At 33.8% G+C, this 25,364-nt stretch overlaps 2 pseudogenes; both read left to right on the top strand.

Annotated features, from left to right (window-relative positions):
* The first annotated feature begins 10,100 nt into the window (after positions 1 to 10,100).
* LOC149216006 (S-adenosylmethionine synthase 1 pseudogene) lies at positions 10,101 to 11,283 on the top strand (annotated as a pseudogene).
* A 12,681-nt stretch (positions 11,284 to 23,964) lies between these two features.
* LOC149216005 (S-adenosylmethionine synthase 1 pseudogene) lies at positions 23,965 to 25,145 on the top strand (annotated as a pseudogene).
* Positions 25,146 to 25,364: the final 219 nt, after the last annotated feature.

Genomic DNA, 25,364 nt, shown 5'->3' with positions numbered 1-25,364 from the left:
TTTAAAAGACTTAAGTCATAACTTTTTATAAGCCGCTTAGCTCCACCTTAACTGTGGATCCGCCAAGCACCGAGAGGGATCAAAAATCTCTTGAGATGCTAACATCTCTTAGAGTAATTTACTTTCTCCGCATTAAATTTTAAAATATGTCTCCTCATATTTTGTTCCTATATATATATACACACATTTAATTATTTTAATTATTAATATTTTCTAAAATATTACATATCAAATCTATATTAAACATTGAAAAATTTACAAATATCCTTCATACATTGAATTAGAAAACACCCATTAATGAAATTAGAATTCTCTGAATCTTTCTCACTAAAGTAAAAATATAAGAAAAAATTCAATTTAAATTACATTATTTTTCTCTATATAAAGTATATATAAAATTATGTTATTTAATATGGACATTGAAATATTTTAATTATGGTTGAGAGTAAAATATTTTTTGTTATAAATATTTTTTTTGTTTTAAATATCATATATAAATGGAACGTAGAATGATTCACACATAATGTAATATCAATAATATTATTTCTTGTTACGTGGAAAATTTACACTTCTTCCTTGTAGTAAAAAGTAAATTATAAATTTTTACTCATTACATTTCTTCGACTATTTCTTGTCATGTGGAAAAATTACATTTCTTCCTTGTAGTGAAAATTAAATTATAACCTTTTACTCATTACATTTCTTCCTCATAATAAAAGCTAAATTATTTTTCTTTTACTTTCAATTACTTTATATCTCTATATAAATTTATATAAGACTAAGGTGTAAATTGATCTATTGTAATTATGGTCGACATTAATTTATTTTGTTATTACTATTTGTTAATTTGTTAATTTAAATTATCATATTGAGTTGTAGAGCTCCTCTCACCCCAATTAATTAAGATTTAATATAACTTACAAAAAAAATTACTACATTTATGATATTTCAATCAATTTAAATTTAATATTTATAGCAATTTTACTAATTTAAATTAGCAATTTCTCTATTTAAAGCTGAGGATCAAGAAATGTAAAATAAGGCTTCTGAAGTCACTTGTAGTTGAGAATTTGCTCTATTGGCTTCTGAAGTTACTTGTAGTTGAGGATTTGCTCTATTGTAAGTTCTCCCATAAAGAGGCAAGTGAACTTTTTTCTAGTCATATAAATATAACATTTTGGTGTTATTTTGGTCTTTTATATAAATTTAACTCTTTTTAAAATAAATATGAGTTAAATAATACAAAAATGATACTATAATAGATTTAAACTTTTGAAAAATAATATATTTGATTATTTTTAATGAACTATTCAAAAAATATTATTTTTTCCACATACTTAAAATTCATGTTTTCACATTTCTCCTAGCTAATATTACATAATGTTCACAATGATAAAGACATGTCTACTTTAAATAATTTACTTATAGATACATAAAAATAGATATTTATTTTACATAATCTAAATAGGAAACAAAAATGCATCACCACTTAAACTTATGGTTTCTCAAGTAGACTCAATTGGTTGTAGATGCTAAAAATAAAGGTAGACACCAAATCCACATTGGACATTTTCAATGTTTTTCACATTAGGGAGTGTGAAATAGGTGAAGCGTTTTTTCAGAGAAGAAAAACCCAACAACTTTATATTAATAAAAAAATTGTTACATATAGCATATGACTAGATATTCACTATAACAATCCAGGTATCATGACCACAAAAAAGCTTATCACATCTTGTGCTAGTGTTCATCACCGCAACAAAACTGCCTTAGGCCAATATTCACAAAAAAGAAATAGCGCCCATATCAGATTGAAATTTGTCACTATATGATGCCCATCCAAATATTAGAAATTATGTTCCCCTCATCATGCATTATTTTCAAAAAACAATAAGTTGATCCCCTCATCACGAATTATTTTCAAAAAACAATAAGCAAGGAAGAAAACCGAGAAACCATATTAGTAGCAAGAGTGACTAAGAAATATGGATTTTCCTCGACTTGTGGAAATTGTCATTGGAGTAAGATTTGTAAATAATCTCTCTAGGTTGATTGGTGTGTCCCTCCTTTAATAATGCATCAGCCACAACATTATGCTCCCTATATATATGAGAAAAAGTTAGTCCATTAAAACAACCCAACAATATTTTAATTATCTTCATCTAATTAAAGAGCAATGGAGGATTAAAAGATGATGACTTCATAATCCAATCTATGACCACTTCTGGGTCATCGTAAACGTCCATTTTCTCGATGGATAGCCGCTTTGCACAAAATAGAACCCCTCAAAGGGAAATAATCTCCACACAGGTATTAGAACCCGACCCACCGTTCCAAGAAAAATGAAAATAATTGTCAGGCTTTAATATAATATAAGCCCCACTCCGACAACTATCATTGTAGGTCGCCACATCGAAGAACCCCACAAGAAACCTACACCAAATATTTGCGAGTTCTATACATCTCACATACCTCTTTTCCTTTAGAAGCTTGATTTCATTGTAGTAAGCAACAATCTCTATGCATGTCCTCTTGATGTCCAAAGGAGTTTCCTCAAATATTCTTGCATTTCTACATCTCCAGTTACCCCAAATAATGTAAAAAGGTAGTGTGCACAGAGCCTTATACCATGAGAACCAATCCCGAAGATATGCATCCAAGGAGGTGGTGTCCCAGTTTGCAGATATCTCTAAGATATCCAAAACACTAAACCAAATCCCAAAGACATGCATCCAATGAGGTGGTGTTCCAGTTTGCAGATATCTCTAAGATATCCAAAACACTAAACCAAATGGAGCACGCAGAGGGACAAAGTAAAAATAGGTGATTTACATCCTCATATGCAGACTCACTTAAAATACCTCCCCAGACCCTTGAAAACCCTCGTGCAAAGGTTGTCTCACATTAAGATCTTACCTTGCCACGCCAACCAACTAAAGCACTTTAATTTTAGTGGTAGGTTTCACTTCCATATTTTTTTAAACCACCTAGGACTCACGATGAAATGTCAATTAGAGGAAATTTGATTTTAATAAATTAACATTGAATTTTCATGTCATAATGTGTGAGCCAATCAAAATCCTTTTTAATTTAAAGGAGATACAAGTGTGATTAGGCACCGACAAATTTTTTAATAATATAATTTACCCACTTTAAGCATGAATGGTGCCCAAGTGACCTAAAACTATATTAAATATTAAAAATAAAATTAATATCTTAATTTATAAAAATTAGAATATCAAAATTATTTTTAATGAAGAATAAATAAAAATAAAAATAATATCTTAATTTATAAAAATTAGAATATTGAGAATATTTTTAATGAAGAATAAATCATGGGTTGAGTGTGTTTTTAATGAAGCGTAAATCATGGTTTGAGCATTAGAAATTTATTCTTTCTTTTATGTTTTAGAAATTTATATTTTTTAAATCTTGTGTTAAATAAATTAATTTAGATATAAAATTTATTTTTATTTTTAATTTAAAATATATATATATATATATATATATATATATATATATATATATATATAAAATATTTATATTTTTATTAATTAAATTTGAATATGATTTACTTTAAAATATATAGTCTCATTTATCTCTATTTTTTTATTTTTAGAAATAGTTTTACTTTTAATTATATTTTTATTAATTAAATTAATTAATTTTTTTATATGTTAATATAATTATTAGTTAGATTTATTTATAAAAAATGTTTATAGGTAATTCTATTAATTGAATTGGCGTTATATTTTATTATTATTATTTTTAATTTAATATTTTATTTTATAAATTCCATAATATTTTTTCCTTTTTAAACATTTACCATCATTTAAAACAATTATAACATCTCATCAAAGGTTACAGTCATTTATAAATACTATAACATTTCCTTTGTATCAAACCATAAAATTAACTCTCAAGATGGGTCTCTGCAAAAACTTTCAGATGCCTTGGAGGTATTTTAATTTCTGCTTATTTTAGAGGATACCCTGACATAATTCACATTTTGAATGTTTATGCACCGTATAAGGACAGGGCATCCTTTTGGGACCCTTTCTTTGCTTCTGGAATCTTGGAAAATGAAGCGCTCCTCATAGCGGGAGATTTCAATTGCACGATGGGTCCCAATGAAGTGTGGGGTAGGGGAAAGAAAGCGGATTCGATTGGAGAGAAAATCAAGGAAGCCATGATGTTTTTCAATTTTGTAGACATATCTCCGGTATCTATGTCTCCCACATGGGATAATGGTTGCTCGGGAGAGGCCTATATAACAAAAAGGTTGGACAGATTTATAATGCATGAACAATTGATAGAGAAATTCAGTATCCCAACCTCTCTCACCCTCCCGATTTTTATTTCCGACCATAGGCCGCCTCTCTCCAATGGATGCCCTCTAATATACGCAAAAGCTACCCTTTCAAATTTAATCGATACTGGCTTGAAGAGGAGGCTTTTGTCAACATGGTTCGGGATTGTTGGTCGGCTAATGATATCCCTGCGCAGGAATCTCCATCGCAGCTCTTCATTTGCAAACCGTGCAATCTTAAATCTAAGGTAAAAGAGTGGAAAATCCGGAGAAAACTTGAAAGCCGTAATGAGCTGGATCTAATCGAAAAGGAACTTGCAGTTGTAGCTGAGGGCATGAAGACTCAAAACATGTCTTGGAATCTTCGGACCCGGATATGGGATCTTGAAAAGAAGAAACAACATTTATTGAAGATTGAAGCAATCTCTTGGAAGCTCAAAAGTCGAATCACTTGGATGAAAGAGGGCGGTAAGAATACCAAGTTCTTTCATCGCTTTGCTAGTAAAAGGAGAGATGCCAATTCCATATGGCATATCAAAAATGAAGCGGGTATTTCCCTATACTCTCAAAAAGACATTGCAAATGAAGTTGTTATCTATTTCAAAAAGGCATACAAAAGAGAGGACAGGGATTTTAATGACATTCTATGGGGCATTGGTCCTTTTTCTAATATGTTCAACGATGAAGATAATGAAAGGCTCTTTGCTGAGATTTCGGAGGAGGAAATTCTCGCTGTCATGAAGTCTTTCAAAAAGGACAAATGTCCTGGGCCAGATGGCTGGTCCATAGACATTTTCATCCATTTCTTTGACTTAATGAAGAAGGATATATTGGGTATGGTTGATGAGATCAGGACTCAAGGGAGAATTCATCCAAATATTTCTTCCACCTTTATTGCACTGATCCCAAAAAAAAGGACTCCTCCACCTTTGCAGATTATAGAACGATTTCATTGTGTAATGTTATCTATAAAATCACTTTAAAGGTTATCGCATAGTGAATCCAAGGAAGGTTATCAGATCATATTTCTAAGGAACAACATGGGTTCCTGTGTGGAAGAAACATCCTTGACGTTGTTGCCTTAACTCAGGAAGCTATGCACTCTATTCTCTCCAGAAATATATAAGCTTCCATTCTCAAAATAGATTTAAAAAGGGAATACGACTACCTTGATTGGAGCTTCCTCAGATGCTTGCTCATCAAAATCAGCCTAAATGACAGGCGTACTAAATGGATCATGTCTTGTGTGGAAGGTGTCAATTATGCTATCCTTATCAACGGACTGCCCACTCCTTTATTTTTGGCTGAAAGAGGTCTTCATCAAGGGTGCTCTTTATCTCCCCTTTTATTCATCTTAGTTATGGATACCTTGAGTCTTCACATCAAGAAAGCGGTTAATGATGGGAAAATTGGTCCCCTTGTCATCTCCAGAGGTAACTTTCATTCTCATAATCTCTTTGTAGACGATGTGTTGTTGTTTGCTCGACTTTGCAGACTCACTTGGAATACTTTGCATGAAATTATCCTATTATTTCAAAGAGCCACGGGACTCTTCGTCAATGACAGTAAATCCTCTTTCCACTATGGTAAGGATGAAAATGGAATAATGGTATATATCTCTTAGCTTTTTAATATTCGGGTGGTTGAAATCAAGGAGGGGTTTAAATACTTGGGATACCAGCTTAAGCCCTCAGGTTACAACTCTTCGGATTGGTCATGGATTATAAACAGATTTTATAAGAGGATCCAAGGTTGGGAATGTAAATGCTTAACACTGGCTGGCAGATCGATATTATCTCAGGCGGTTTTGGCACAAATCAGTGTATACTGGGCTCACTTGTTTTATATCCCATCGTCCATAATTAATAAATTAAACAGCTTAATGGCTTCCTTCATCTGGGGCGGAGGTAAGGATAAAAGCAAATATCACCTCTCAAGATTGGATCTCATCTCTCTTCCTAAAAGACTTGGGGGCTGGGGCATCATGAATCTCCGCATATTTGGCAAAGCACTCTTATGTAAATCTCTATGGCGGGCTATTTTCGGGACGAGCTTATGGAGTCATAGTATCAAGCTGAAATACCTGGGGAATGAAGAGATTTCCTATTGGTACAAGAATGGCCTCACTTGGTCCTCACAAGGCTCAACGATTTGGAGAAGCTTACAGAAAATTCTTCCCTATTTTCGCAGGAATTTCTTATGGAAATTTCAAAATGGTAACAATATCCTTATAGGGCTGGATGCAATCTTGGGAGTTGACCCGGATCCAAATATTGACCCTCAGCTTCTCAGGTTTCTCCATCAAAAGGGTATTTTTTTCTGGGCGCAGGCTATTCAAGCATGGAAGAATGCCATCCCGATATGGAAATCGGGTCGAGATCTGGGCATGAATGATGTCCTAGCTACCCAATGGAACGCCATCATTTGGAATATGAACAATGCTGGCTTTTTCAATACTGCAGACAGAGATTGTTTAGTATGGCAGGCTAAGAAAGGCTCGTCCAATATTCTGGTAAGTGAGATATATTTATCTCTGCTAGTGCAGCTCAGGGAGCCCTCGCAGAACATTTTTCCTGTCGCCTTATGAAAGGCCAGCTGCCCTATGAAGATCATTCTAATTTCCTGGCTTGTTTATCATAACAGAAATCTCTCATGGGACAATTTACAAAAAAGGAACTCACAGGGTCCATTGATTTGCCTGATCTATCTTGCCAATTCGGAAGATAACATGCACATGTTTTTACTCTGCCCTCACTCTCAGCTCATCTGGAGGACTTTGGCTTCTTTCTTTGGATTTCCTGTTGTTTCACATCCTACTATAAAAGAAGCCTTCAAATGGTGGGGTACTCTCAGACCTGACTGGCGGGCAATTCCTATGATAACTATTTGGTTCATATGGAAGTGGCGGAACAATAAAATCTTTCAAAATAGCAGTGAGTTTTTTGGAAGTATCATAGACAAGATTATCCCGTATTATTTCTCCTTCCTCAAGATTGCGCCTCAGCAGAAATTTCAGAAAAAGGCCCCCTCTGCCCTTCTGCCGCTTTCATTTCCAAGAGCACACTTTGACGGTGCGGCTAAGGATGGCTTTTGCGCTTGCGGAGTTTACATAGCTTTTTCAAATGACCTCCATTTTTCCATTTTCTGGAGTGGTGGTAAAGGGACTAATAACAAGGCAGAGGCCATGGCCCTGCATGGTCTACTCATCTTCATTTCCTTCATGGATATTGGTCCTATAAAAATATACGGGGACTCAAAAACCATAATTGATCATGTGAATGGAAGGCAGAAAATATCTAATGATTCCCTCACAGGATGGCTGAATAGGATCGCAACTCTATGGAACTCCGTCTCATTTCCTATTGCTCATATTAAACGCAACCAAAATGAGCAAGCGGATGCTCTGTCAAAAAAAGGACTGCACTCTCCTAACGGTATTTGGTATCTGGTCATTACAACAGATTCATGTGCATACGAGATCCAGCCTTTCTCTATGCCTGACACATAATTGCTTTGCAGGTTTCTGTTTTGCTATATGGACAGTTACTATGGATCTATTGTATTGCTGAATTCTCTAAAAAAAATTGCTATGGTTTTGCTATGTTATCAATGCTCCATAATGAATATGTTTCTTCTTCATACACCCCTCAGACTCGAGGGAAAAATCCGAGGCATATGAACCTCCAGCTTATTTGTACAAATCAGCTCTGTATATACAAATACATAATATAATCCATATCTCGCTTTTTCTTCTTAAAAAAAAACGCTCAAGAAGTTGTAACAATTCACAATGATTTAAAACTAAATCGAAGACATAAAAATTAGGTTGTCCACTTAGCTATCAACTCCAAAATTAAACTGCTTAAATTTTTTTAAATATTTAATATAATATTTTGAAACATATATATAAATCTAATATATTGATGCCCATAAGACATTTCATTCTTGATAACGGTCAGGCCAACAATTCTTCTAGATTACCCTTTCGCTTCTGAGCTGACATTTGTCCCGTGGTTTGAGAATGGCGTTTGTGCCCTTTGTATCAGGTCATTCTTTGAATTGAATTCCATGATGTCATTTCTCCTATTCGCATATATCCCATTGTTCCCGACTGCATTTATTGGCCACCCTCGCCCTATGCCTCCATTCTCTTCAACCCTTCAACTATTATAGGCTGCTCCCTTCATAGCTCTGTTCATATTGTTGCTTCGTGAATTCTTCCACCACTCTTTTCACTGTTGCTAGAGCTTCAGCAGACATTAAATTCAAAAAAGCATTTCTTCAAATCCCCGTTGCATGAGTTCGATTCTGAAGGAGGTGCAAAGAATGGCTAGAGTGGAGATATTGGAGGAAATCCTACTTCTAAAAGAGGGACCCCTTCCTCATTTCTTGTCAGTATGTACAAATTACGTCGATAGGTACAAATTCCATCCATATTCATTGAACTCATGCTACAAGTGATGACTATAAAAGCAGAGAGTGATCCTTTGTTTCTATCTGTGTCTTAAGATAAGGTACCATTTCAACGAAGATCTCAATTTTTTTTTTTTTTATTTTCCCCCTTTTCCGGACACGAAATAATCATATGAATACTTAATATTTTTAAACATTTGAGCTCATTTTGGTGAAGGTTTTCCGGGACATCATATTTTATATGAGGTTTCAACGGTTTCCAACCCACTGAAACATATTCTTCTCTGTCCAATACATCACAAATAATTTATTTTTACACTTTTCCCCAATTGTCCTTGTTTTTTAATCCCTCAAGTTGCTTCTACTGCGGCTAGGTTTTTATTTAGGTTTCCTAGGTTGCTTCTATTTATTCGGAAGGTTAGCACGTTGGATCTTGTTTTTTCTACATTAATTAGATTCAGATCTGTAAATATGTCATAGTTTACGACATCTAGCCCGTTATACATTCTCAACGCATTAAAGTATAGACTCTAAGAATCCCTGAACCGACATGTCTTTGGAGTATACAACTTGTTGGGCCACAAATGGGGTGATTTATGTAAATAAAATAAAATACTTTGTATTTGTTATCAACAATAAAGCCTAGAATTGGATGACAACACTTTCAACTAACTATTCTCACGTTTGAAAAAAAACATTGCTGACATACTTTCCTTAGTTCTTCCCAAGGATACTTTGTATCCATCCTTCTTTTTCCAAAGGAATCATCTTATAAGACATACTTAACAACATATATCAATGCCAATTAACTCATAATTAACTACTTTCAACTTGCCTGCTATAGACAAGTTCTTGAAGCCAATTAATTCCTTTATAACCTTGCTTAGACCTAGTTTCATATCTCCCAAGAAAAAGATCCAATTCAAAACCCCTTTATCAACGCATCTTTTGTTCTTGCATCCTTATCACAGACAATATATGAAGAATCAAGCTGCATTGAAATGGTGATGGACTGGTTGGGCTTTGGCCAAAGATTTACCCAAAGAATGAATATTTTTTTCCGTAAGTTTCATTTAGAATTGTAGTTAATCGTGGTATCCTCCAATTTTTTTGCCTACAAAAACTTCTCCATAGGAATTTTTGCCCCTGGTAATATTTTCTAGTGATAAGAAGGATATCCATGGAATCAACATATTGCATAAAATATTTTTCATATACACTTCTGTAATAATAGTTGTTCTCATTCCATAATCAATTATCGGTTTTCTGGCTATGTGTTGTTTAATAGTTTATATTAAATGGTGATTCTTGCATGTTAAGCCAAATGTTTGGTCATATTTTTTCTTTCTTGCTGATATTTTTATGTGTCTGTATTTTTTAGATGGACACCTTTCTCTTAACATCAGAGTCTGTCAATGAGGGACACCCTGACAAGCTTTGTGATCAGGTTTCGTAAGCCATCTTGGATGCTTGCTTGGAGCAAGATCCTAAAAGCAAGGTTGCATGAGAGGCCCGCACAAAGAAAAATATGGTTATGATATTTGGAGAAATAAAAACTAAAGCTAATATAGACTATGAGAAGATAGTGAGGGACACCTGTAGAGGAATTGAATTCCTGTCAACGGGGGTTGGCTGGGATGTAGATAATTGCAAGGTCCTGGTGAACATTGAACAACAAAGCCCTGAAATTGCACATGGTGTCCATGGCCATCTTACTAAGAATCTTGAAGAGATTGGTGCAAGAGATCAGGGCCACATGTTTAGGCATGCTACAGATGAGACCCCGAAGTTGATGCCTCTCAATCATGTGCTAGCAACAAAGTTGGGAGCACGTATGAGTGAAGTAAGAATTAATGGAACCTACCCTTGGTGGAGACCGGATGGAAAGACCCAAGTTATTGTTGAGTATAAAAATGAGGGAGGGGAAATGGAACCGTTAAGAGTTCATGATGTTCTCATCTCTACTCAACATGATGAAACAGTTACCAATGATTAGATTGTAGCTAATCTTAAGGAGCATGTCATTAATCTCGTTGTTCCTTCTCAATATTTAGATGAAAATACAATATTCCATTTCAACCCATCTGGGAGCCATTTTGCAATTGGAGGACTCGATGGGGATGTTGGACTCACTGGGAGGAAAATTATTATTGATACATATGGTGGTTGGGTTGCTCATGGTGGAGGATCCTTTTCTGGAAAGGATCTCACCAAGGTGGACCATAGTGGTGGCTACAATGTTAGATAAGTTGCCAAGAGTGTTGTTGCTGCCAAGCTAGCATGTCGCTGCCTTTTGCAAGTTTCATATGCCATTGGTGTGCCTGAGCCACTCTCTATGTTTTTTTGACACATATGGAACTGGAAATATTCTAGATACTGAAATCCTGCAGTTGATCAAGGAAAATTTTCACTTCTGCCCTGGCATGATTTCCAACAATCGTCACCTAAAATGGGGATACAATATGAGGTTCCAAGAGACAACTGCATATGGACATTTTGGTTGGGATGATCCCGATTTCACTTGGGATACTTTAAAGGTCGTTAAGTGGGAGAAAGCTTGAAACTGTGGAGTAAGAATCTGGTAGCCTTGAAACCCTTCATGATTTAATGTGCTCATTAGACCCATATTTAAATGTGCTCAGCTTGTTGGACTCTAAACACTAATTTGTAGAATCAGTTAGAAAGAAAACGATTACACATCGTTGTACTCATATGAACAACGAAGTTTTCAATCTCCAGGTGGAGGTCCAAAGCAACAAGAAAATCAGAGTTGCATAAACATTTACTCTTCCATTAAAAACAAGCCAGATGAGTTACATAAATGTTCAATCTTTCATTAAAAATCAGCCAGAAGAGGAAAATTGAATTGACATTTCAAATATTTCTTAAATCTAGAAAACCACACTAAATACATGTTGAAATTTCAACACATAGTTGGAAATAGTAGCAGAAGATGGGAATATATCCCCACTCCACAATGCATCTCGTAATGGTGATGAGAACACCTAATTTTCCCTCTTAGACTTGATGGAAGATTCGAATAGCTTGGTCACATGCTCTGGGGATAACTATCTCATCACTTTCTTCCTTCATTGATAGTGACGCTACAAACGCTTTGCACTTTTGAACATTTAAGAGCAACTATTTGGGTATTTAAGACCATGGCTGCTTTAGAAGATGATAATTGTAATTTGTGATCATTGCTCACTTTTGGGCTTTTGGGCATTTACAGAGTAGTTATTTGGGCATTTGAGAACACAGTCGCTGTTTAAAGTGTGGGTAGTTGTATTTTGTATAGAATCCAATTGGGTACACGTCAGAATAAGGTTGGTAAACGTGAATTGATTAGGTTGGATGCCTGTCTATTTCAATAATTGAAACAATATAAATACCTCCCCATCAGGTCCATGCCTTGCATAAGCTGCAATCATGGTAGTCCAAGAACAAACATCTCATTCTGGCATTTGATCGAAAACTTTGCAAGCATCATTCAGTATATTTCCATATCAACCCTTTCTTAGAAGGGTTGAACAGAAAGAACGTTTTTATGAGAATTATGTTTAATTGTTTCCCAACTTTGTGAAAGACCTTAAATAGAATCCCTAGGAGTATTAAATATAATTCCCACGAGTATAAATGGAAGAACTTTATATAAATAAAGAAACAAAAAAGCATAGTAAAATGTGTACATTATAATATATTTTTTTGTTTTTCTTCTAATATATTTCTTGGAAATGTCAAAAAGACCAAAAAAAACACCTAAAGTCTTCCATCAATGAAATATATATAGCACATCTTGGTTCTTCGCACTATTGGAATTCAATCTATTACCCTTAGTCCTCACAATCGATTTGGCTACAAGAACAGTACCGTGGCACATGTAGCAACTATGCTAAGTCCTACATGTACCTTGGCACATATAACTTTCATGCCTAGTCCATATCATTTTTTTTAGCAAAGTTTATAGATCCACAATAGGAGGGCATTGTTTCTTAAAAATAATTATTTTAAAGAAGATGGAACCCTACTTCTCCCTTGATTTTCTAGGACTATTGAAAGCACAAGTATACATTAAACCGCCTTAGCTGAAACAAAAAAGCATAGTAAAATGTGTACATTATAATATTTTTTTTTTGTTTTTCTTCTAATATATTTCCTGGAAATGTCAAAAAGACAAAAAAAAACACCTAAAGTCTTCCATCAATGAAATATATATAGCACATCTTGGTTCTTCGCACTATTGGAATTCAATCTATTACCCTTAGTCCTCACAATCGATTTGGCTACAAGAACAGTACCCTAGCACATGTAGCAACTATGCTAAGTCCTACATGTACCTTGGCACATATAACTTTCATGCCTAGTCCATATCATTTTTTTTAGCAAAGTTTATAGATCCACAATAGGAGGGCATTGTTTCTTAAAAATAATTATTTTAAAGAAGATGGAACCCTACTTCTCCCTTGATTTTCTAGGACTATTGAAAGCACAAGGATACATTAAACCGCCTTAGCTACAACACAAATCTAAACTCAAATAAATACTTACAAATATGGGCATGGTGTTTGAGACCTTTCATAGGTAGACACGAGGGGTCTTCTTTTTTATTTTCATATTCCTGCTTTTCCCCGTGTCATTAATGTTCTTAGTCTACAACTTGTAGACATGAGGGGTCTTCTTTTTTATTTTCATATTCCTGCTTTTCCCATGTCATTCATGTTCTTAATCTACAACTTGTATAACAATAATGGTTACCTGAACTTGACATTTGGGTCCGTTCGAAGATCAACCCAATTCCGATGTTTCTAAACAAGTTTATAGACATGAATACTCTACTTGCAGCCAAATTTATCAATTAAATACAATTGTGAGTTCAATAAGACGATATCAAGGTCTCTAGGAATGCCATAGCTATAGACAACAAGAGATATTCTTCATTTTCAAATATGATTGACACCGACATCATACTTCAAGTCAGGAAATAGATTAAGTAGTATTCTACTTTATCAGCTTTGCAAAATGGATGTTTTCCCCAACTTGACAATAAGTCATTAATTCTCATTCTTCTCCACAAATGGATTCTTCGATCAAGAACCCACATCTTTTACAGGCCAATTTGGGAGGCTTACAACATTTGTTCCCTACAGATAATTCAAGGGCGGAAAGGAATTCATTATATATTTACATTCCCTTGAGGTAAACGCTAATCTCTCTTTCCATCTCGACCTTCAACGTGTGAGATGTTATTTATCAAAATTATCTCTTTACTGAGTACCCATTCCACTTCCCTTAGTTTTTAATAGATGGGCTCCCTGAAATCTATGCAACTTCCTGCAAACACTCAGTTTTATGATACAAGTATTCATATATATGATAACAAAAGTATAAGTCGATCAAATTTAAGTAGATCCAATCTTGGTTCAGGCAGTCGAAAGACTGCAAGGCAGGAGAATAATGATATGGGTGGATCTCTCAATTTTCTTGCATATGCTACCTAGCTATTAGAAGATCACAAATTTCACAAGTATATGCATCCAGATTTAGGAAAAAAAAATCAATCCTTGTTTCCCCATTACTGTGCTCATACATATTGATGTGACAAACCTAGTTTGCTGAAACATCAATATTTGGTTGATGATCATGGTTTGGATTCTGCAAGAGATATGGAATTCAATAAGGTTAGCCAATTTGGGGTTGGCCAACATAGTTCCGAGGACATTTCAAAAGTATCCGATATGGAGCAGGGAGCCATGCCTATGACTTGATGCAAGTGAGGAAGGTTACAAGCTTTTACCACCAAATTTTCAGACTCTGTACTGCAGCCACAAAAGAAAGTTTTGGAAGAAGTGCCCACTTCTTAGTGCTCTTGAATTTCAGAGATAATGTGGCTCGTGAATACTGTGTATATTCCTCACTTGCATTTTCTGGAGATTTAGAAGAAACTGCCTTTGGTTTCTGTGGAGCTTCATTGACCAAAGGTGTTGGGTTTTGCACGGGTTTAGTACGGGCGGGCACTTCTTTCGTGGACTCATCACTACTGCCAAACAAGTAGCCCAGAGAGCTCTGACCACCACCGTTGCTGACACCACGACCCATCTTTTAAATTCGATCTACCAACAGTCACCACAGAGAGCTACAAATAAAAAGGTGTTGAGCAGTCCAACAGAGCCCTAAAAATGATATTCATAAACAAGAAAAGAAAGAACTACCACCAAATTGGATGACATATCCATCATCTTCTGCCAAACCTCAACCATATTTAAATCTCATATCTCACTGTTTAACATCTTTGTCATTAGCAGTTCAAAATAGTTTTTGGTTTTAACATATGTTTGAGTGTTGTGTCATTAAAAAAAAATATAATTGAAAGAGCGAAGTGTCAACAAAAAGGAAGTCGGGGCTATCATAGTTTGAAAGTTGTATACATCTACAAGATTTTGGATTTCAGGGGCACAGGAAAGTTGTAAACATTGTCAGGATTTTGAATTTCAGGGGACACATTCTCAAGTCAAGACAACATAACAAAGAAACTTGCAGAGAGAAAAAGATCAAACCCAATATTAGTTTAGGTTTTCTTGCATAAGCACGTTTGTAATATAAAATGCCAGGATTTGAGTCTCAAGGTTCCTCATTGATTTGGGAGAAACCACAATCTAATACAAAATCCCTGGTGGCCAAGAGAAAGGTGGGCAGAGTTGAGGGTGGATGCTCCTCATTGATTTGGGAGAAACCACAATCTAAGTTTGCCAAAGGATTGGGTATAAGCACAAACAATGTAGCAGAGAGATTTGGGAATTAAAAACCATATCTGCATTCAAAATTCAAGATTCTTGATAAATATACTGGAAAGTAAGGCAATAACAAAGGTCACATTAAATACTCAATCGAAAAATGGAGCCTCACACAAAGCAAAGAATGTAGAATGCAAATTAAGCAGATGTAATTGAGAATTAGAAGTTTCAATTGGAAACACATTCTAATTATTTACAATTCCATGATGGCGTGGTGGATATGGGATTGAAAACAAAGAAATAACCCCACTTTCTTCAAATTGAGAGAGTTCCTAAATTTCCTCTGTACTCTCCTCTTTTACTCCATACCAGTGTCGTCCAAACAATCCCAGCCATGATGAGTATGCATGATGCTGCAATAACTATATCATATCTAAAATAAAAGCTCAACAATTTCCAAACGAGCTTATTATTATGTCTAAAAATTTCCGACCACTGTGTTTAGCCACTTCTGGGACTGGTCACAACTTATGCTCAACCTTTTCCCTTCAGCCTATCACCATTTATATGACCCTTCTGCAATCACCCTTGACTTACTAGGAAATACCTATTGTTATTAATTCCAGGGGGATTAAAAGCCTACAGTCTCTTTTCATAGAGTGAGATAACAAAACCAGATGAAGTACAATTTTATGTTGAGAGACAAGAAGACGTGTATGCGCCATTAGCCATTATCATACGCAGCTTGCAGGTATTGAAAAGGCCTATAAATAGATTCGGCTTCCTACAAAATGAAATATCATGGGTCCTGTGTCCAGTTGTATTTAATTTTACAATGGCCCTCCTTCTGTAGAACTGGAAAAAAGGTAAAACATGGATGCCCAAACTATAGCACAAACGATAGCACATAGACTTGTTTTTTTTCATATTTCACTTTCACAAATTTGACATCAAGTTTCTTTTCTACAAATTGGTAAATTTGATATTTATCCAATTAATATCATCACAAAGTTCCTATGCTACTTGTACAAAACTAAACATGGATGCCCAAACTATAGCACATAGACTTGTTTTTTTCATATTTCACTTTCACAAATTTGACATCAAGTTTCTTTTCTACAAATTGATAAATTTGATATTTATCCAATTAATATCATCACAAAGTTCCTATTCTACTTGTACAAAACTATCCAAGCGCACACCCTAAAAAAATATTTCCTGTGTTTGTTTTGAATGCACAATGAACCTTGTGAAGACATAGTGAAACAATAACAGTATTTTCACATTCTTCTTGAAAAAATGAAGTAGTTGTCCATATTACTTAAAGGTTATTTAAAAATGGTCTTCATATGTGAGTAATAATGCAATAATAGATGAAGTGAAATGTGAGTAAAAATGAAATAATAGATGAAGTGAAATAACATAATGTGTAAAAAATGATTCTGTCAATTACACAGTAACTAAAAAAATTCACCTTTCAAAAATATCATCAAATGGTTAGATAGAATAAGTTGATAACATGCAACATGTTTCAAAAATCAGAAATATAAATCTATATAGCCAAGATTATAAACTTGAACCAACTTAATTATTTGTAAACCATTTTTTCAATATAACTTCATAAAAATCTTATCAATGTTATCAATGTAGGTATATCCCTAATAAATATACATAAATTTATAATCAACCCGCTAATCTCACTTAATTGGATAGGCCTTCCTTCAGTCGTTGACCCGGCTGGTCTTCCTTAATCCAAATCCAGGATGGGCCTTCCTTCCATCGTTGACCCAGCTAGTCTTCCTTAGTCCAGGATAGGCCTTCCTTCAATCGTTGACCCAGCTGGTCGAGAACTTCCCGAGCAGCCTGTAATTTTCTACAGCCACTAATAGTAAGATTTTTCAGTGACATTAACTGTTGAACATCGGGCAACTCCCCTAATTCATGGCATTGGTTAACATATAGCATTCGAAGCCGTGTGAGCTGTGCCAATCCTTGTATGACCTTCAGCTTCTCACAGCCAATCACCTTTAGTGATGTCAATGTGGATGGCAATCTTTCAACCTCCTCCACATATTTACAACTGGCAATGTATAGGTGTTGAAGGTTGGGACAAGAACCTTTAGAAAATGATACCTCCATTAATTCTATGTTCGTGAGGGTTAAGAAGGTGAGTCCACACATGAAATTGTCGTTCCTTAACGCTCTTCCCCAACGCCACCCAAATGGCAGTTGTCGCAATGGACAATCTGATACATTTAGCATGTTGAGATTGTTCATCCTCAGATTTTCCGGCAAATAGTGTATTCCACATTTCCTTATTTCCAACACTGTCAACTGTTTCAATTGGCAAAGTTTGGAATGCCAGTGTTGCAAATGAACCTGAGTGTTCCAAATGAACACTCAAATGAAAAAATAATTAAAGGTAAAATAATTTAGATAGTTCTTAATAATGTGAAAATGTGTAACTCATTCAATTTTTAATATAAAATATTATTCATAATGAATTATTCAAAAATGTAATTTAACTAATTCAATATTGGTTTATAAAATTCACTATATTGTTAAATTTAAAAGACTTAAGTCATAACTTTTTATAAGCCGCTTAGATCCATCTTTAACTGTGGATCTACAAAGCACCGAGAGGGATAAAAAATCTCTTGAGATGCTAACATTTGTTAGAGTAATTTACTGTCTCCACATTAAAATGTTAAAATATGTCTCCTCATATTTTGTTCCTATATATATATATATAATATTACATATCAAATCCATAATAAACATTGAAAAATTTACAAATATCCCTCATACATTGAATTAGAAAACACCTCTTAATGAAATTAGAATTCTCTCAATCTTTCTCACTAAACTAAAAATATAAGAAAAAAATCAATTTAAATTACATTATTTTTCTCTATATAAAGTATATATAAAATTATGTTATTTAATATGGACATTGAAATATTTTACTTATGGTTGAGAGTAAAATATTTTTTGTCATAAATATTTTTTGGTTTTAAATATTACATATAAATGGGACGTAGAATGATTCATTTTACTCATTAGATTTCTTCGACTATTTCTTGTCATGCGGAAAAATTACATTTCTTCCTTGTAGTAAAAAGTAGATTATAACTTTTTACTCATTACATTTCTTCCTCATAATAAAAGCTAAATTATTTTTCTTTTACTTTCAGTTACTTTATATCTATATATAAATTTATATAAGACTAAGGTGTAAATTGATCTATGGTAATTATGGTCGACATTAATTTCTTTTGTTATTACTATTTGTTAATTTGTTAATTTAAATTATCATATTGAGTTGTGGAGCTCCTCTCACCCCAATTAATTAAGATTTAATATAACTTACAAAAAAAAATAACTAAATTTATGAGATTTCAAGCAATTTAAATTTAATATTTATAGCAATTTTACTAATTTAAATTAGAAATTTCTCTATTTAAAGCTGAGTATGAAGAAATGTAAAATAAGGCTTCTGAAGTTACTGATCAAGAAATGTAAAATAAGGCTTCTGAAGTTACTTGTAGTTGAGGATTTGCTCTATTGTAAGTTCTCCCATAAAGAGGCAAGTGAACTTTTTTCTAGTAATATAAATATAACATTTTGGTGTTATTTTAGTCTTTTATATAAATTTAACTCTTTTTAAAATAAATATGAGTTAAATAATACTATAATAGATTTACACTTTTGAAAAATAATATATTTGATTATTTTTAATGAACTAAAAAAATATTATTTTTTCCACATACTTATCACAAGATAATCATTAAAAGTCATGTTTTCCATTTCTCCTAGCTAATATTACATAATGTTCACAATGATAAAGACATGTATACCTTAAATAATATACTTATAAATACATAAAAAATAGATATTTATTTTACATAATCTAAATAGGAAACAAAAATGCATCACCACTTAAACTTATGGTTTCTCAAGTGACTCAATTAGTGGTAGATGCCAAAAATAAAGATAGACACCAAATTCATGTTGGACATTTTCAATGTTTTTCACATCAGGGAGTTGAAGCGTTTTTTCAAAGAAGAAAAACCCAACAACTTTATATTAATAAAAAATTTGTTACATATAGCATATGATTGGATATTCACTATAACAATCTAGGTATCATGACCACAAAAAATCTTATCACATCTTGTGCTAGTGTTCATCAACGCAACAAAACTACCTTAGGCCAATATTCACAAAAAAGAAATAGTGCCCATATCAGATTGAAATTTGTCACTATATGATGCCCATCCAAATATTAGAAATTATGTTCCCCCCATCATGCATTATTTTCAAAAAACAATAAGTTGATCCCCTCATCACGAATTATTTTCAAAAAACAATAAGCAAGGAAGAAAACCGAGAAACCATATTAGTAGCAAGAGTGACTAAGAAATATGGATTTTCCCCGACTTGTGGAAATTGTCATTGGAGTAAGATTTGTAAATAAACTATCTAGGTTGATTGGTGTGTCCCTGCTTTAATAATGCATTAGCTGCAACATTATGCTCCCTATATACATGAGAAAAAGTTAGTCCATTAAAACAACCCAACAATATTTTAATTCTCTTCATCTAATTAATGAGCAATGGAGCATTAAAAGATGATGACTTCATAATCCAATCTATGACCACTTCCGGGTCATCGTAAACGTCCATTTTCTCAATGGATAGCCACTTTGCACAAAATAGAACCCTTCAAAGGGAAATAATCTCCACACAGGTATTAGAAACCGACCCACCGTTCCAAGAAAATTGAAATAATTGTCAGGATTTAATATAATATAAGCCCCACTCCGACAACTATCATTGTTGGTCGCCACATCGAAGAACCCCACAAGAAACCTACACCAAATATTTGCGAGTTCTATACATCTCACATACCTCTTTTCCTTTACAAGCTCGATTTCATTGTAGTAAGCAACAATCTCTATGCATGTCCTCTTGATGTCCAAAGGAGTTTCCTCAAATATTCTTGCATTTCTACATCTCCAATTACCCCAAATAATGTAAAAAGGTAGTGTGCGCAGAGCCTTAGATCTTGAGAACCAATCCCGAAGACATGCATCCAAGGAGGTGGTGTTCTAGTTTGCAGATATCTCTAGGATATCCAAAACACTAAACCAAATCCCAAAGACATGCATCAAATGAGGTGGTGTTCCAGTTTGTAGATATCTCTAAGATATCCAAAACACTAGACCAAATGGAGCACGTAGAGGGACAAAGTAGAAATAGGTGATGTACATCCTCATATGCCGACTCACTTAAAATACCTCTCTAGACCCTTGAAACCCCTCCTACAAAGGTTGTCTCACATTAAGATCTTATCTTGCCTTGCCAACCAACCAAAACACTTTAATTTTAGTGGTAGGTTCCACTTCCATATTTTTTTAAACCACCTAGGATTCACGATGAAATGTCAATTAGAGGAAATTTGTTTCTAAAATGTTAACATTGAATTTCCATGTCATAATGTATAAGCCAATCAAAATCTTTTAAAATTTAAAGGGGATACAGGTGTGATTAGGCACCAACAAATTTTTTAATAATATAATTTACCAACCTTGAGCATGAATGGTGTCGAAGTGACCTAAAACTATATTAAATATTAAAAATAAAATTAATACCTTAATTTAAAAAAATAAGAATATCGAGAATATTTTTAATGAAGAATAAATAAAAATAAAATTAATATCTTAATTTATAAAAATTAGAATATTGAGAATACTTCTAATGAAAACAAATCATGGGTTGAGTGTGTTTTTAATGAAGCGTAAATCATGGTTTGAGAACTAGAAATTTATTCTTTCTTTTATGTTTTAGAAATTTATATTTTTTAAATCTTGTGTTAAATAAATTAATTTAGATATAAAATATTAAATTAATTTTTATTTTTAATTTAAAATTTATTAAATTAATTAATTAATTATATATATAATAAATAATAAGTATTAAATTTTTATATGTTTATTAATTAAATTTGAATATGATTTATTTTTTTAATGTATAGAAATAGTTTTAATTTTAATTATATTTTTATTAATTAAATTTTTATAGGTTAATTAATAATTATTGGTTAGATTTATTTATAAAAAATGTTTATAGATAATTCTATTAATTAAATTGGCGTTATATTTTATTATTATTATTTTTAATTTAATATTTTATTTTATAGATTCCATAATATTTTTTCTTTTTAAACGTTTACCATCATTTAAAACAACTATAAGACCTCATCAAAGGTTACAGTCATTTATAAATACTATAACAAGTATCAAACTATAAAATTAATTCTCAAGAAGTTGTAACAATTCACAATGATTTAAAACTAAATCGAAGATATAAAAATTAGGTTGTCCACTTAGCCATCAACTCCAAAATAAAACTGCTTAAATTTTTTTAAATATTTAATATAATATTTTGAAACATATATATAAATTTATAAATCTAATATATTTATGCCCATAGGCATTTCATTCTTGATGCCCATAGGCATTTCATTCTTGATAATGGTTAGGCCAACCATTCTTCTAGCTTACCCTTTCGCTTCTAAGCTGACATTTGTCCCGTGGTTTGAGAATGACGTTTGTACCCTTTGTATCAGGTCCTTCTTCGAATTGAATTCCATATATCCCATTGTTCCCGGCTGCATTTATTGGCCACCCTTGACCTATACCTCCATTCTCTTCAACCCTTAAACTGTTAGAGGCTGCTCCCTTCATAGCTCTGTTCATATTCTTGCTCCGTGAATTCTTCCACCACTCTTTTCACTGTTGCTAGAGCTTCAGCAGACATTAAATTCAAAAGAGCATTTCTTCAAATCCCCGTTGCATGAGTTCGATTCTGAAGGAGGTGCAAAGAATGGCTAGAGTGGAGATATTGGAGGAAATCCTACTTCTAAAAGAGGGACCCCTTCCTCATTTCTTGTCAGTAAGTACAAATTACATCGATAGGTACAAATTCCATCCATATTCATTGAACTCATGCTACAAGTGATGACTATAAAAGCAGAGAGTGATCCTTTGTTTCTATCTTTGTCTTAAGATAAGATACCATTTCAACGGAGATCTCAAACATTTTTTTTATTATTTTCCCCTTTTCCGGACACGAACTAATCATATGAATACTTAATATTTTTAAACATTTGAGCTCATTTTGGTGAAGGTTTTCAGGGACGTCATATTTTATATGAGGTTTCAACGGTTTCCAATCCACTAAAACATATTCTTCTCTATCCAATACATCACAAATAATTTATTTTTACACTTTTCCCCAATTGTCCTTGTTTTTTAATCCCTCAAGCTGCTTCCCTTGCGGCTAGGTTTTTATTTAGGTTTCCTTGGTTGCTTCTATTTATTCGAAAGGTTAGCACATTGGATATTGTTTTTTCTACATTAATTAAATTTAGATCTGTAAATATGTCATAGTTGACCACATCTAGCCCATTATACATTCTCAGTGCATTACAGTATAGACTCTAAGAATCCCTGAACCGACATGTCTTTGGGGTATACAACTTGTTGGGCCACAAATGGGGTGATTTATGTAAATAAAATAAAATACTTTGTATTTGTTCTCAACAGTAAAGCCTAGAATTGGATGACAACACTTTCAACTAACTATTCTCACGTTTGAAAAAAACATTGCTGACATACTTTCCTTAGTTCTTCCCAAGGATACTTTGTATCCATCCTTCTTTGTCCAAAGGAATCATCTTATAAGATAGGTGACTCTATTATAAACACCTTTGGAGGGGTATTGACATACTTAACAACATATATCTATGCCAATTAACTCATAATTAACTACTTTCACCTTGCCTGCTATGGACAAGTTGTTGAAGCCAATTAATTCCTTTATAACCCTGCTTAGACCTAGTTTCATATCTCCCAAGAAAAATATCCAATTCAAAACCCCTTTATCAACTACTTTCACCTTGCCTCCTATGGACAAGTTGTTGAAGCCAATTAATTCCTTTATAACCCTGCTTAGACCTAGTTTCATATCTCCCAAGAAAAATATCCAATTCAAAACCCCTTTATCAACGCATCTTTTGTTCTTGCATCCTTATCACGGACAATATATTAAAAATCAAGCTGCATTGAAATGGTGATGGACTGGTTGGGCTTTGGCCAAAGATTTACCCAAAGAATGAATATTTTTTTCCGTAAGTTTCATTTGGAATTGTAGTTAATCGTGGTATCCTCCAATTTTTTGCCCTACAAAAACTTCTCCATAGGAATTTTTGTCCCGGGTAATATTTTCTAGTGATAAGAAGGATATCCATGGAATCAATATATTGCATAAAATATTTTTCATACACACTTCTGTAATACTAGTTGTTCTCATTCCACAATCAATTCGGTTTTCTGGCTAACTATGTGTCGTTTAATAGTTTATATTAAATGGCGATTCTTGCATGTTAAGCCAAGTGTTTGGTCATATTTTTTCTTTCCTGCTGATATTTTTATGTGTCTGTATTTTTTAGATGGACACCTTTCCCTTCACATCAGAGTCTGTCAATGAGGGACACCCTGACAAGCTTTGTGATCAGGTTTCGTAAGCCATCTTGGATGCTTTCTTGGAGCAAGATCCTGAAAGCAAGGTTGCATGAGAGGCCTGCACAAAGAAAAATATGGTTATGATATTTGGAGAAATAAAAACTAAAGCTAATATAGACTATGAGAAGATAGTGAGGGACACCTGTAGAGGAATTGAATTCGTGTCAACGAGGGTTGGCTTGGATGTAGATAATTGCAAGGTCCTGGTGAACATTGAACAACAAATCCCTGACATTGCACATGGTGTCCATGGCCATCTTACTAAGAATCTTGAAGAGATTGGTGCAAGAGATCAGGGCCACATGTTTGGGCATGCTACAGATGAGACCTCGGAGTTGATGCCTATCAATCATGTGCTAGCAACAAAGTTGGGAGCACGTCTGAGTGAAGTAAGAGTTAATGGAACCTACCCTTGGTGGAGACCGGATGGAAAGACCCAAGTTATTCTTGAGTATAAAAATGAGGGAGGGGAAATGGAACCGTTAAGAGTTCACGATGTTCTCATCTCTACTCAACATGATGAAACAGTTACCAATGATCAGATTGTAGCTAATCTCAAGGAGCATGTCATTAATCTCATTGTTCCTTCTCAATATTTAGATGAAAATACAATATTCCATTTCAACCCATCTGGGAGCCATTTTGCAATTGGAGGACTCGATGGGGATGTTGGACTCACTGGGAGGAAAATTATTATTGATACATATGGTGGTTGGGTTGCTCATGGTGGAGGATCCTTTTCTGGAAAGGATCTCACCAAGGTGGACCATAGTGGTGGCAACATTGTTAGATAAGTTGCCAAGAGTGTTGTTGCTGCCAGGCTAGCATGTCGCTGCCTTTTGCAAGTTTCATATGCCATTGCTGTGCCTGTGCCACTCTCTGTGTTTTTTGACACATATGGAACTGGAAATATTCTAGATACTGAAATCCTGTAGTTGATCAAGGAAAATTTTCACTTCCGCCCTGGCATGATTTCTATCAATTGTCACCTAAAATGGGGATACAATATGAGGTTCCAAAAAAAACTGCATATGGACATTTTGGTTGGGATGATCCCGATTTCACTTGGGATACTTTAAAGGTCGTTAAGTGGGAGAAAGCTTGAAACTATGGAGTAAGAATCTGGTAGCCTTGAAAACCTTCATGATTTAATGTGCTCATTAGACCCATATTTAAATGTGCTCAGCTTGTTGGAATCTAAACACTAATTTGTAGAATCAGTTAGAAAGAAAACGATTACTCATCGTTGTACTCATGTGACCAACGGAGTTTTCAATCTCCAGGTAGAGGTCCTAAGCAACAAGAAAATCAGAGATGCATAAAC

This window comes from Pinus tabuliformis, chromosome 1_1, assembly GCF_031772625.1.
Source record: "Pinus tabuliformis cultivar Carrire ecotype Pingquan chromosome 1_1, CPIR1, whole genome shotgun sequence".
NCBI lineage: Eukaryota > Viridiplantae > Streptophyta > Pinopsida > Pinales > Pinaceae > Pinus > Pinus tabuliformis.
Note: the sequence above shows the minus strand (reverse complement) of the source record. Positions and strands in the feature narration are given on the sequence as shown.